This window comes from Diplotaxodon limnothrissa, linkage group LG14 (assembly GCF_057381915.1).
Source record: "Diplotaxodon limnothrissa isolate DT_005_m linkage group LG14, D_limnothrissa_male_GT1.1, whole genome shotgun sequence".
In the NCBI taxonomy this organism is placed as follows: Eukaryota; Metazoa; Chordata; class Actinopteri; order Cichliformes; family Cichlidae; genus Diplotaxodon; species Diplotaxodon limnothrissa.
Window position 1 is genome coordinate 23,023,052 of NC_140609.1, and position 12,547 is coordinate 23,035,598.

General features: G+C 40.7%; 1 protein-coding gene across 1 annotated transcript in view; it reads right to left on the reverse strand.

Annotated features, from left to right (window-relative positions):
• Positions 1-10,885, reverse strand: part of grik4 (glutamate receptor, ionotropic, kainate 4) — a 270,949-nt gene extending 260,064 nt beyond the window's left edge. Inside the window, exon 1 of the mRNA XM_085371274.1 lies at positions 10,858-10,885. The gene's annotated coding sequence lies outside the window, so the exon portion shown is untranslated. The remainder of the gene's footprint in view (positions 1-10,857) is intronic.
• Positions 10,886-12,547: the final 1,662 nt, after the last annotated feature.

Below are 12,547 nucleotides of genomic sequence, written 5' to 3' on the forward strand. Positions count from 1 at the left end.
TTAAGAAATTGAACTTCTAAGTAAGCAGCACAGTACCTAAATTGATTTTGTCACTTGAAGCTAAGGTGGTACTGTGCAGATTTGCCCCCCTTTTAACTCTCCAAGGAAGTGTTATGGGCCATTTGGCCTGATAAGTAGAGACTTGTCTCTTGTCTGAATGGTGTGGTGGTGGTGGTGGTGGACACGCTTTTGTTTCTCTGAGAAGAAGGCAAAGATTGCCCTCATCAATCTAATGCCTCTTCCCCTGAGGTAATCATTTCCACTGAGCAGCACGGCATCTCATTAGGATGATTCGCTCTCAGTGTCAGTCAGCCTCAAACACCTTCACAACAAAAACTCTAGTGCGAGGGAAAACACACACTCTCAGATTATTAGACAACACGATGGCACTGGCTCTCACACCTAGAGTACATTAGTGTGATTGGACAAAATGCATTTTCTATTCCTAAGCAGCATTTCATGATAATTTGACAAAGTGAATGCAATCCTTTCCATCAGTAGACTTTATTTATAACAAAAAGCAAGTTCTCATTATCATTTCTTCTACAAATAATTCAATGTATGTACAGGTAATGATAACGTGCATTATTATTTAGTGGTGATTCAAGCAAAATATTAAGACAGTTAAGTTACAGGTGCCGTCACTTTCAGAGTATGCAAACAGGCAACGTAGCATTGCGGTCGCGGGGGGATGATGCATATGAAAACTCAAACAATTGAGATTATTTAAAAAGACATATATTAATGTAATGAAGTTAATGACTGCTGTATGTGGGATGATGTGATGTACATACGCATGCATACTCTTGTAGTATGATATCTTTTAGCAACATGACACTTGTTGCCTCTTTTTCTACAAAATTATTAATATTGCGTAAAACTTCTGGAAAAAAATACAATATATATGGCACCGGACCCTTTAGATTCGATTTTCTCTGGCTTGTGTGTGAATGCATCATTTGATTTCAAAAAGCTCAAAGCCACAATTCCTCCCCTGAGAGAAAACCACAGCCAGTGGAAGGAGTCTAGACACTAAATCTTTCTGTGACCTTTATGCAACCAAAGAAACAGCCTTGATGCCATATATCCACACATGCAAATGCACATCACCAGCCTCAGGCTCTCTATTCTCCAGCATTTGGTGAGAATGGGAGAAGTACAAAAGACCAAGTAACAATAAAGAAGGAAATCAGGCTGAAAACACAACTGGAATGCTTTTTTCTTCACCTGGGACTTCAATCTAGCATCGACTGTGCCCTTCATAGGTGGATAAACTCTTGCCAAACTCCCACCAAAATCATCTAATCAAATACAGGTGAAGCTTTTAAACCGAGAGTTGAGCTACACGCCTCTGATTGTAACCAAACACAGTGATATAGCATTTAATAATATATCCTCTAATATCAGATGAAGTTAAACACACCTGTTTTTTTTCTTCCTTTACCCCAATCTCACCTCTCTCTTTCTTTACCCAACCGTGCACAAGGCGATAAACGAAACGAGGGCTGGCATGCTCCCTGGACATTTTAATTAGCTGGTCTTTAATTCAGCCTGACCCCCTTTCAACTTTGATCAGTCGGCGGGTGCTCTGATAAGGACCTGTCACTCACTTGCAAAGAGCGGGGTTATTCAACAGCAAATTGTCTCTTTGCAATTTGCAGATGCTCTCTTCCTGTGCTGTCTTGGAGGAAGCGTTCACAGCTCAGTGAAAACTAAAAGCCCAATGAGAATGGAAATATAGCACGTGATCTGTCCTTATTCATCGCAGCTCTTCATTTACTACACCACCACAGACGTGGACAGGGCTTGAATGCAAGTGCATTCACCTGATTAAAACAAGTCCAGAGTTTCCCGGAGGCAAAATTATTGTGTATTAGTGTTACCCTTCAGTCCCGTAGGCGAACATTGTGTTTCATTTAGCTTAATAATGACACGAGGCTTGGGCTTGATGAAAACCAGCTAAGAGCAGCGATGATAATAGAAACTAAATTCTGTATTTATGTAACACTCAAAGTGCTAGAAAATGTCTGTGGTGTTTCTGCAGACAAAGAGCCTAGGGAGTACTTATTTCTTAAAATACCAAAATCAGCCTTATAGCTCCAAATAATATCTAGCTTTAACAGTATGCATCCAACATAGACGCAAAGTGGCAGACACAAAGTTGTGCAAGAAAAAAAAAACCTCATCTCTCGATGCACGCTAAGTCAATTTACTACTGTGTGCTCCATTCCCTTGACAGCAAAGAGCACAGCAGATTGAAACGCCCTGTTCATATTTGCCATTTCTATTCATTAGGCTTTTTAAAAGATTACTTTTCTAAATTGTATTACTTAGGCCAATAATCATGCATAACAATAATAATCATGCAATGATTTCCTGAACCATCACCTTCCCTACAACGTGCTCCTGCTAAAAAGCATGAAAGGGTGAAAATGGTGTTCTCTACCAAAGCATCAGTTTTTTAGCAAGAACCATAATACGTTTAACCGAGAATTACGCGGGCATTATTGCTGGGAATCTAAGCTTCTGAACCAAGCTGAAGCCCAGATTGTGGAGCCGCTAATGGCCTCTAACCAGGCTTAAACAATCCATTATCCACAGAACAAATGGAACACAGCATTGTTGGGTTTTTTGTCAACAAAAGATCAACATCAGCACCTCTGGCTTCATGTCACCGCATTGTCACGTTCCAAGTCTGACCTCTTCTGCCCTATTATTACAAGACTTTTCAGGCAAACTGGTCCCATTTATTAGCCAGCTTACTCTGTGACAACAGCCAGTTTCTGTGTAACTCTGACTCGAGGTCTCTCCAAGTTGTAAATGGGATTGGAAAGTGTCCACAATAGCTGAAACAATACCACCCCTCACCACACACCACTGGAGCAGGCAGTACCGACTAGCCTGTCTACACGCTGCTGCCCTTCAGTCTTGTGCTGATCATATCTGGAGATGCTATGGTGACTTTGCCAGCTACACTCACTCAGACTCCTTCTCAACCTCTTCTTCTGTTTCTAATATCCGAGGTATCATGTCTCTCTCACCGCCTCTGTTTCTCTGTCTAAATCCTCAGACAGTCTTGCCTTCTCTCTGTCTCCAAACCCGTCTCTCTACTCCCTACTATCTCTTATTCTCTTCTGCTGTGCCTCATAGCTGTGCCTTCCTTTCTTCTAGCTAGCTTTTATTTGACCTCTACTTAAAACTCCTCCATCTCTCGCCGTCCTTCTGTATTTCTGATCCCAGAAACCTGCACCTGAAATCGATATTCTTTCCCATTCAACAGGCAGTATGGTAACAAAAAGTATAAGACACGATCATTGACTGAAGGAAACATGGCATGAAGTGGGAGAGAGACAGACAGAAACTGAATGTTTACCAGCAGATTTGTGCCACTGAGTTTAACAGTGAATCTTAATTCCTTCACCAGATACCAGAAATTACAGTGCGCATTCATGACAACTGCTGATGCAAGTGGCAGAAAATCTTATGGAGGTTGTGTATCATGGGTTTGGATTTTCCAATTATGCACTACTGTGTTCATAAAAAGCCAAGCAGCATCTCATAATGCAGACAAAAATCAATGCTTCATGTTCCCCGGCTGCACAAAAGGGTATGCTTTGTCCTTTTTAGCATAAATGATGTGTGAATGAATTGCAAGCATAGTCTCTAACATCACATGGTCCAACAAGAGTGCCTATATGCATATTTTCCACACCCTCCATTGCTAAATGCCCAAAAATACCAAACCTGGGTTTGGTATTTTTGGGCTTTGAGTTTGCATATTTTTGCCTCGTTAATTGTTATAAATGTTTTCAATGAATGCAGATTAAACTACTTCTTCTAATTCCTATAACAGAGTTGTCTATTGCGATGAATGCAGCTCTATACATCTGTTACTTCTGACAGCTACTCACCGGCCAGATGCTGCCACTGATTAAGCTCAAAAGCGCCAAAAGCCACCCCAACCTTCGCCCATATGTCACTCAATTCAAATTAAGATGGTATGGTCTTAATTAAAGCAGCACCTAATAAACAAGGTTTTTATATTTCTATTCACACTTAGTTTGGGACTGTTTAAAGGAGCAGCACAGTACATTATGCATTTTTTAAAATATACACACACCAGATACTTTATTAGATACACCTTGGTAGTACTAGGTTGGACTGCCTTTTATCCTTCAGATTGAAATGATCTGAACTTTTTGACATAGTGTGTTATCCTGCTCCAAGCAGACATGAGAAGATGTGGTCGTAAAGGGAAGGACACGGTCAGCAGCAATGTTCATATATGCTGTAGCTTGTATAAGTTCCTGAGTTGGTACTAAGGGACCCAAAATGGACCAAGATAGTATCCCCCACACCACCACCTGCCTGAGCTGCTGATACAAGGCAGTATGGAGCATCGATTAGTTGTAATGAGTGGTTATATGAGATGCTCTCACCTTCCTCTCAGCTTGAAGCAGCTGTCCTTCTCAATGCATTTTCACAGAGAACAGCTTCTCGTGGGATATTTTCATTCTTTTTAAGCCCTAGAGTCGGCTGCGTCCCAGCAGATCAGCAGTTTCTGAAATACTCAGACCACCCAATTTGGCATCAACAACCATGCCACGTTTAAACCTCAGCATCTTCTGAGTTGCTGCCATGTGATGTATTGTGCAGTATTTCAGGTGCATAATTATACTATTTCTCATCCGCGTAGTTTGTCATTCAGCCAGTGTTATACTTTCTAATTCATAAGCTGCACTTCACCTTGTAAAAGACAGCTTCTTAACTCTTTCTAAAACCTTACATCCCCTCTAGGCTTTCTTCGCCATGTATATTCAATGTGCTACACAGACGAGGAGTTCTGTGTTTGAATCATGTGTTATCCGTTGTACTCTGATCTTGCTTATGCATCTTTTGTTCCCCCTGATTTCATTTTCCAGAAGAGCTGTCAGGCATGTGGACAAAACTGCCTACCACATGGTGTCGGAGTAATGAACAATTTATGTTCCGCCAGTTGAGATCCACAATCAGAAACCATCTCCATAAATTGGCAACAAAAATATTCAAACAACAATTTAAAAAGCTCTGATCAACCACAAGTCAAGCAAACACAACAACAAATAGAGGACCAGCAAACTGAGAGCTGAACTTGGACTCTTTGATATAACATGTTCCTAATGATTGATAAACATGACTAAGTATCACAGTATAAGTTTCATCATAACCTTGCCTGATTTAAATTTGACCCCTTCAAGATCATCTACTCATGCACCGAAGGACCACTTCCATTCCTGCCCATATTTTTTTTACGTCACTTCCTAGTAGTCTGTTATGACCACTTGTACTGTGCATGCTGCAGTTTTACCATGGACTTCAAATATGTGCAGGGTCACTGGTTTTCATACAATAGTTTCCAGTTGACAAAGCCACATTTTCAAGCACTCCTTATTACCATTTTACAGTATAACTCCTCCTTTCACTTTTTTTTCAAACGATCTTTTCAGTTTTAAGAAAAATACACGTCTCTGTTTTCAGAAAAGCACATGGACCTGATGCAAATGAAGCCTCCGATCTCTTACGAATGGAGACCAAACACTTCTTCTGCTTTGTCCTCTCTGCCCTCACTACCATGGATAAAATAAGATTTACCGCAATTTTCTTTCCATGATGTCTGTGAACTGTTCTTCACAGAAGTAGAAAGGCCTAATTAGGCAATCCCACATGGACCCTGAGCTTTAATCACACCCTAATGTTCACAGCCTGGTGCTCTAAGGGTAAACATACAAAAGGCAGACATGGACTTGCACACACAGATCTATGCCTTCCTTTATAAAAGGTTTTGCTTCTAAAGTGTCTTTAAAACACAAATTGAGTATTACAGGCCCTAGCTATGCATTTTAATTTATTTTACAACTTACAAGCATACAATGGGAACAATTTCAAAAGATAAAAAGATCCTTGAGGTTAGCAAAATGGTAATTAGCCAATCAAAATCTTGAGTCATAAAACAACAAAGGCTATAACAACACCAGTTTGCTGAGTTTTCCATGAAGAACTTTGAAAATCCTCCATGATTTGTTTTCTGTTTGAACTCCTATCACCATGCAAGACGTGACGCAGACCATATATAACCATAACTATATATACAAGTTTCTGGTATGCTTGTGACCAATGAATTTTAAATGCAAGCATTAGCGATTTACTCATTTTCTTCAGAATTAAAAGACTGGGAGGAGACACAAACAGAGCCTTCCCAAAGGTGTGCCAGTCCCAAAGCCTGGATAAATAGGAGGGTTGCATCAGGAAGGGCATCCAGAGTGAAATCAAGCATGCAGACACGTCTGCTGTGGGAATCCCTTTTGAAACAAACGAGAAGCCAAAAGCGTCTGTAATCATTAAAGTATTTACTAAACAAAAATTGGTGACATCATGTATATTCATTCATTAAAATTCAGAGTTTCTTTTCCAACAGTAACAAGCTCAACACCAACAGCACATATAAAGAAGCCAAATGGCATTCAGGCTGGATTGGCGCTATGGTCAGCTTGGACATCCCCAGTAACTTCTTATTTGGCCTCCAATATACTAGAGCTGTCTACCAGAGTTCTTGTACCTGTCTGTCTCAGTAATCTGCCAGGGAGCAGACAAACATCAGTGGGCCTTATCTCTACTTCTCAGGAGCAGCCAGGGAAGGAGGCAGGTAGCCCAGAGGCAACAGAGACAGGAGCAGACTGGTGCAGGCTCGTGAATTCAGTCAGCACACAAATAAAAGCAGTTAATCAAACGCAGGCATACACAAACATCTATACACACCACAGACATGCCAAAGCACATAAAAGGTATTCTGGAAATAAGGAACTGAGCGCTATTTTATATCTGCTAAACTTAATGCACTGAACCTGCTGTAGTGTAGTCCCAGAATAAAAACGTGAAGTGAAAATGAGCTTAATAGGTCTTAACGAGCATGACGTACAAGAACTAGTTCAATATTTCCAATAATAGAGAATGGTGTAGTTGTCACATACTGAGTGGCTAAAATGCAACATTTTCACCAAAGATTCCACAAGTGGGCAGTGAAATTGAAACCATATGCTCAATCCACTTCCTTTGAGCCAAAGTCAATAAAAAGTCAAATTCTGTTAGTAGTAGATTTCATGGGGCACTCGAGCCTCAAAGAAATTCAATGTCTGTACAGCACACTGTGTGTTCCAGCATTTGTATTCACAGCAAACTGGACCTGTGGGAGAATGTGGTGGCTTAAAAATATGAAAAGCGAGTCCTCCTGAATATGAATAGCAGTTTGGTTTTACTGTTACTGACACACATAAGAGTTAGTAATATGACATAGGCTAAATCAGTGTTCTTATTTTTGGACCGTGCCTACATGTGTGGGTGTGCACATGTGGAGAAGAGGATTTTTTTCCTTGCAATAATTGAAAAGTTTCAAATGGAAACATGTTATTCAACGTGCTTTCAAAAAGGCTGACTATGTAACAGCTTTTACAATCATTTTAGCGTGTGTTAAAAGGTAGGAATTTCTTTCAAATGTAAAGGATTTTAGATCAACAATCTGTGGGGTCTAATATAGAGTATGTCATTACACAAACCGTACTGAATTGGTTGTTGATCCAAACTCATTTAGCTGTCTTCTTATGACATTTCTTTTTGGTCTTGATAGTGTACAGCTGTCAGCAGAATCCTCCAGATGATAGTGCATCCTTTCCTTTAAGCAAGTATGACAAAAAATGACAAAATTTCCCAGGGGAACCCACCCAAGGGATTAATAAAGTTTTATCTTATCTTATCTCTTATCTTATGTAGCAGAGGTCATGGCGAAAATAGAGGGGTGGCCCTGCGAGGAAAGAACAGAAAGTCACCACATGCTTAAGTTGTCATACCCGCTTTTATGCTGTGCGTGCTTTTATGATCTGTATGTAAGACAAAAGGTTACATTCAAGTCGCTGGCACGCTGTCATCTGGAGCTTTGTTTACTTGCTCAAAAACAAAGAGAATTTCAGATGGGACGTGCTTGGCACCATCACCCGACATTCACAAAGGTGCGTCAGGTGTTCTGTTGTAAAACTCAAGTAGCCTCTTTTAACATTGCATTGAATCTAACCGAAAAGGTCGATTAGCTCACGCAAAACTGTTAGATCACACTTCATGTAGCATCAGTATTCAAAGCCACACTGGACCTCTTTCTAACTACAGAAGCCAATATTTTCTTTTAAATTTTAGTGTTACTATCTTGAGGTACAGAAATGATAGAGTTTGTTCATAAAAAAAAGTTAAAATGTGATTACAAATGAGTTTCTCTTTCTATTGTTGGGGGGGGGACTTATAGTATGTACTAGTGGTGCAACGGATCACGGTTGATTCGTAATCCCAACCGATCCCACTCCACGGTTCGGCACGCACGTGATCCGAAGATTCGAAAAAGAAGGAAAAAAAGTATGTGTATGGTGGGCGTGGTCAGTCTGTCAAGCAATAGTTATGGCCAGCGCTAGCGGTCCAAGTGGAGGAGCAGAGGAGTTTGCGGCATTTAAGCAGCCATTTGCTCCCCAATCCTACCGTGCTAAAGCTATTACAAAAGCTACTGGGGTGTTTAGCTCCAGACATGAGGCCCTATTCCGTTGTGCAAAACAAGGGGTTTAAACTATGATGAACGTGCTTGAGCCACGCTATGATATCCTGTTGCGTGTCCGCTTCAGTGACAAGATCGTACCCAGGTATGTATGAGCAGGAAAAGTTTAAAGTTTTGGCTGAACTGTCCCATGTATCGTCTGTTGCCCAACTACAAATGGGTGGACCTCCAGAGCAACGGAAAGATACGTGACCGTGACCGCTCATTATATCACAGCGGTGTGTTGGATACAAAGCCCTGTACTGCCCTATATTGCACCTTAATTTGTTTTTATATAATTGCGTGGAATGAGTATTGAGTTGAATGTTTTTTAATGGGCAAAAAAATATTTAAATAAGTTAATAAGTAAATGTTAAAATTTTGTCTTTTTTTCTTTTTTTTGCTGATCCGAAAATTGATCCGATCCGTGACTTAAAACCGTGATCCGATCCGAACCGTGAGATTTTTGATCCGTTGCACCACTAGTATGTACTGTCTAGTAACTGTAGCCAGCGTGTAATTAAATCCAGAGCCAAAAAGGAGCATTTTGCACAGTAACAACAGTGAGTATCTCAGAAAAATAAGTCTGTGAAGGTTCTCAGTCATCCAGGTCATCGTAGTCTAAGGAGCTTGGCAAGAAAAGTGTCTGGACATCCTTGAGTTGCTTGAAGACGTTTCACCTCTCATCCGAGAAGCTTCTTCAGTTCTAAGGTCAAATGGTGGAGAGTCCCAGATTTAAACCCAGTGGGAGTTTCCCCCCAAAAGGGACAATGGACCCCCTAATGATCCTCTACCTAATCACCTGAGCCAAGGTGTGAAAGCGGGTGTGGGTCACAATCAGCCATGGTTTCGTGTGAGCTCATTGTGAAACCTGGCCCCACCTTATCATGTGATTTCCTGAGGTTGGATGGTTTCTGTGATTTGGCACTATATAAATAAAAATGAATTGAATCTAGTTTTTCTGCTTCAGAAAAAATTTGAAACACAGAGTTTGTTTCAAATTTTGGTGCATGAAATTAAAGACTTATAAAGCCTGTTAATTAATAATCTCTGTCTCTGCACTCATACATCGCATGGATGCAGCTTGCTAACCAAGTGTCTTAGTGTTTATATATTCATAGTCATAATGATATATTGACCACATAATCCAAATACGGTGATTTCTGGTTTGAAAAAAAAAACAGAAAACTCACATAACAGTGGCAAAAATGCTAATGATTAAAAATGAAAAATCCTGCCACAAGCATGAAAGTGGCTTTTTGTATCTTTTATGAAATCCTGAAAACACCACCAGTAGTTTACCACTGAAACTTCGTAAAAATGAAAAAACACTACTCCGAATTAAACTGGGATGTTTTTGGTGTAAAAAAATTTAACTGGAACTTTTTCAGACCTGGGAATTTCTCAAGTTTCCAACTGAAGTTGGAGTACATCGGAACTGAACGTCTCCCATACCGTTGTGTTGCTCTGCATGTTATTTCGTGAAGTCAGATTCGCCTTTTTGTTACGCACGTTTATTTTCTCCACCCCCCTGATCTGCTTCTAATTCAGTCAGTGTTTCTTCTGCATTTTCCAGAATTACTTTCAACAACTCCCAGAGAACTTGCCTGGCCTTTGGCTTACACTTTTATTTATAGATGCAGCGAGCAATACAGCATACTAATCACAATACTAAGAGCAGAAGCGCGTTTTCCCTCGCTGACTTGCTTCTTCAACTCACAAGAGCAACACTGGGTCTTTTGGAGCTGCTGACAAAATTGGAGACGTGGGCGGCAATTCAAAGGTCTATCCTAGTGTTTACCAGTGATGTTTTAGATTGCTGATATTTTTCCACTTGAATTAACCTCTTGAACCCAGATATTACCCTCAAATAGTGCCAGTATTATAAAAGCATTTTACTTCAATTTATAGTAGACTACTGTAGAAAAACAGATTTTCTCTGCTATATGGACGCTTTGTTTAAAGGATGCTTCTGTACAAGTTTCTTATATTTGGGGACAATAACCACATGTGATGTGCAACTTTAAATTTCAGTGGAAATATGCTCACATTTGTGAAGTTTTTTTAATACAAAATAAATATTGACATTCAGCATGGTGTATCCCTCTTACACACCCTACAGCCCACAGATGGCAAAAAGACCTTAGTCTAAACTCATTGTCATTCACCATTTCCTCTCTTTCCTTTACTCTCCGCGCTGTCATTAAACAGGGCAGGTGAGTGGCGGCTGATTACCAAACATCTTTTCCTACCTTTGATTTCCTGAGGTGTGGGGCTCTAATCCATCTTGCAGCACAGGAGGCTGTCTGATCTAGGTGGTTGTGGTAGCCACTTAGCTCCTCCTCATCTCACATACACATATAGTATGTGTCCCCGGCTCTTGCAGAGGGTACACACACAAGGAAAAGAAGATGGAGCTGCTACTTACAGGCACTCTGTATGAGAGAAAGGGAGGGGGAGGGGGAGGGGGGGGGGGAGAGAGAAAGAAATATGAGTCAGAGGAGAGAAAGAAAAAAATGAATAGGTTTATTTGAAGCGCATACACACAGACCATAACCAGGTAATCTAAGCCTTTAAATTGCACCGGGCATCAAAAGATGTATACATTTTTGTTTTTTTGTCCTCCTCAGGATCCTTAGGTAACTACATATTTTCAAAAGCAACCACATAATGCATTTTAAATCAGGTTTGTGATCAGGTAACTCCCATTGCAGTCCAGATATTAATGCTGAGGACATCCATTTATCTCGCATACAGTAAGTTTGAAATCTGCACAGTTTCAAAGTTCACAGTCCCAATTTGCTGATGGTCTTGTTTTACTGTTTGTCCCTTACTCAGCTAGATCCCCTTCCTCTTTATAAAGCACATCCAACATTTTTCACACTGTCACCGCACATACTTTGAGCAGCTTTGGGAGCTCATCAGCATTCAAAACAACACCTAGCACCCAATATTCCAAGACAATTTTTGCAGTAAATGAGAAAGCAAATGTCACTTCAAGATGAACATTAATCTCATGTCATTGCATTTTAATGGCACCCTTACTCAGGGGGGAATTAAACCTCTCCCCAGAGATCAACCCCAGCGCTTTGCACCACAGTGAAATTGTCGTCTTTTGTTAGCAGATTCAGTACCTGCCATGCAACTTTCAGCACACACCAACTTACCATGCTTCCTTTGAGTGAACATAAACATCAAGTCATGGAGAGCACTTGCTGAAAGCTACATTTTCTTTGTCATAAGCAGAGCTTGCAGCAGCCCACTGTGATTGTCAGAGTTCTAAGAAAATGAATTATAAACAATCTGACAGACAGTACTGCATTCAAATGACCTTTATGCACACTTCTTTTTTTGGCTGCCCACTATAGTGGATCCATTTCCATCTCACCTTATCGTTAGCATCGTCCTCTATCATTCTAACCTTTTGCATGTCCTCTTTCACTACAGCCACAAAGTCTTCGTCTTTTTCTCCTTCCTGGCAGCTCCACATCTGACATCCTTTATCCAAAATATCCACTCTCCCTCCTCTGCACATGTTTAGACAATCTCAGCCTTGCCTCTCTAACTTTGTCTCCAAAAGGCTAAACCTGAGCTGTGCCTCTGATACACTTATTTCTAATCTTGTCCATTCTGGTCACTCCCAATGAAATCTGCAGCATCTTTAAACTCTGCCACCTCCACCCCCAGCTCCGCCTCCTCTCTTTTTGTCAGCCAAACCATACATCATAGGTGGTCTCGCTACCATCTCGTAAACCTTCCCTTTCACTCTTGCCGCTATCCTTCAGTCACAAATCACCCCTGATACTCCTCTCCACCCACTCCACCCTACCTGCGCCCTCTTCGCAACCTCTCCTGTGCACTGTCTGTTAATTTTGGATGGTTGACCCCAGGTTTTTAAACTCTTCCACCTTCACTTCCTCTGCTCTTGGATCTTCACTGTTA